The sequence below is a fragment of the Scaptodrosophila lebanonensis genome, unplaced genomic scaffold (genome assembly GCF_003285725.1).
Source record: "Scaptodrosophila lebanonensis strain 11010-0011.00,11010-0021.00 unplaced genomic scaffold, SlebRS2 tig00000001-arrow-pilon, whole genome shotgun sequence".
NCBI classification, from domain to species: domain Eukaryota; kingdom Metazoa; phylum Arthropoda; class Insecta; order Diptera; family Drosophilidae; genus Scaptodrosophila; species Scaptodrosophila lebanonensis.
The window spans coordinates 17,511,959-17,514,555 of NW_022060529.1; positions in this window are offsets into that span (position 1 = coordinate 17,511,959).

Sequence of the window (2,597 nt, forward strand, 5' to 3'; positions counted from 1 at the left end):
TTAATTTGGTTCCGTACAATTTCTTGAACTGAGGTTTTCAACACTGGTCTACTCAAGTCAATCGGTTCACTATAGACAAAGTTATTCAATATCCACATACCGACAGAAAAGATGGCGCACCCTGTACTTTTCTATCTTGGTCTGTATGGGAGATCTACTTAGTATGTGGAATCTTTTTAGTCGTCTTCGACAGAGAGTGTTCTCTAATAGGCCTAGTGCTATTGCGTTGTCATGGTCATGTAGCCTATTTATGTATTTCACGGCATCTGAGTTTATCACATCTCTGATCAGGGGTATTTCAAGATTTCTGTGTATGTCGTAGTTGGAGTTTGTGAACATTTTGGGGAAAACATACAAGCCTGATAGTCATAAAATACAAAGTTATTATGCTTAAAGTGTTAAAGATAAGCAACAATGTATAATACATAACTAAGTATGTTTTAAACTCATTGCAAATAGTAAATAAATATGAAAATGTTATGTTCCGATTTCCGCAGAAATAGCGAACTACTGTTCAGCAAAACTGCATTATGCATTGTGAATGTGCTGTAAACAATATTAAGTTATTGCTCATAATTATGCGTTCAGTGAAGCGAAGAAACGAAAACGTTGCACGTACAACGAAATTAATCGCAGCAGTCTATAATTTAGTATTATAATCTTGATAAGCCATAAGTCTTGTCATATACATACATATGTATGTATGTATGTATGTATGTATGTATGTATGTATGTAGTACACAGTGCCACATATGTACGCTTATTTGTACATATATGTGTGCGTGTGTGCGTGTGTGTGTGTGTATGGCTTGGCGCATGTTTCGCAGTTAATTTATATTCATAAGTCAAATTGGTGTACAATTACCGCCCGATTATGAAAACGAGGAAGAGCAGCGCCAGCAGCAGCGGCAAAGGCAGCAGGCATGAGTTGGAGGGATGGGGTCGAGTGAGGGTCAGGTCGCATCGGGTTTATTTAGTTGGGTTTGGCTTGACTTGAGTTGACTTGGGTTGGCATCACGTGGCGCTGTGCCGCGACAACTCAATGAGTTCGCCGCCATATGGACCCAGTTCTTCATGTTGTTATAGCTTTTTATATTTTTTAATAGCGAGCACAAACAACGAAAAACCGAAGAACAAAAAACAACCCCCAATGACACTGTTGCTGCGGCTCTCACTCCAACTCCATGGCTCGGTATTTTTCTTGTTTCCCTACTATCTCCCCAAGGATCAAGTTGGCAGAGTGTTGTTGCCATAGCAGTGAGCGCCTGGACGGATGGACGGAATGACTGACTGACTGACTAACTGACTGGAGTTGATGAGTTGGCGCCTCGGCGAGGGCATGTCGTTGGCTTTGGTGGCGGCATCAGTCGCCGCGTCACGGCATGTCACCAACACAACAACACACCAACACCCCCGCCCAACACCAACACCAACACACATACTTACACATATCTATATATATATATATATTTGTATGTATGTATAGTATATATATTCACAGGCATGGCAAAAGCGGCATGAAGTCTTCGTCACTCAAATGGCACACAAGTTGCCTGTGGCGCGTGTGGCATTAACGATCCCGAACATTCAGTAACTACTAGTACGTCACTCACTCACTCACTCATTCACTCGCTCAGGCAGTCAGTCAGTCAGTCAGCCAGCCATCCAACCATCCAACCCGTCCAGACGACGACGCTGCTGGGCATAACTATGCACTATGCTGTCAACGCTGTTAAGCCGTCAATACAAGTAAGTATGTATAGTGACTGCATGCTTGTGTGCGTGTGCGTGTGTGTGTGTGTGTGGGTGTGTGTATGCCCCTTTTATCTTGCCATCATAGAAATCTGTTAAGTCAGCCACATTTTTGGCGCCAGTCTGCTTAACAGCCAGCTGTGCGTGTAGATGCGTGAGGCCCTCTATGCCGCCAACATTCTAGGGGGGTGGAAAGTCTAAAAATCATTCCGCCATGCTTCATTTTTATTCAAGCACCCACACACACACACACACACACACACTCTAGCACACTCAGTGTCATTTGTTTAAGCGTATTCAAAGCTCGTGTACAATGTGCCCCCAAACTGCTGAGCAACTGTAGTTTTAATTTACCTATTGTTCCTGCTTGAATGAGACTGGACGGGACCGGACTTGGTCTCGTCTGTCCTAGCCTCTCCTAGCCTGCCCCCCATGTCTTGCCAAGTCCGGCATCTCAATGTGTGAATGATTTCAGTTACAGTAAAGACTCCAACAATTAAACACGTTTCTTCCAAATATCCCTGCAACAAAATCTCTTGAAAATATCAACTATAATTCGGAAAACCCAGCTAAATGTAATTATAAAGTTATTGGAGTATTGGTTATTACGTGGAATCAAACTATTAAGGGTTGAACCTTTTCTACCGCAATAAAATCAAAGTCAGTTACAGGAATTATGCTACTAGGTATGGGATCAGTCAGCAGCAAATTTTGAACAGTAGTGGTACAGTGAATATTTGATGTAAGATGATGTAAGTATCAACAATTTTAAATTTTGAAGCATACTTTTTCTAAAAGTTCTTATTCATTGAAGTAATTATTGTAAATATTAAGAGATCATAACA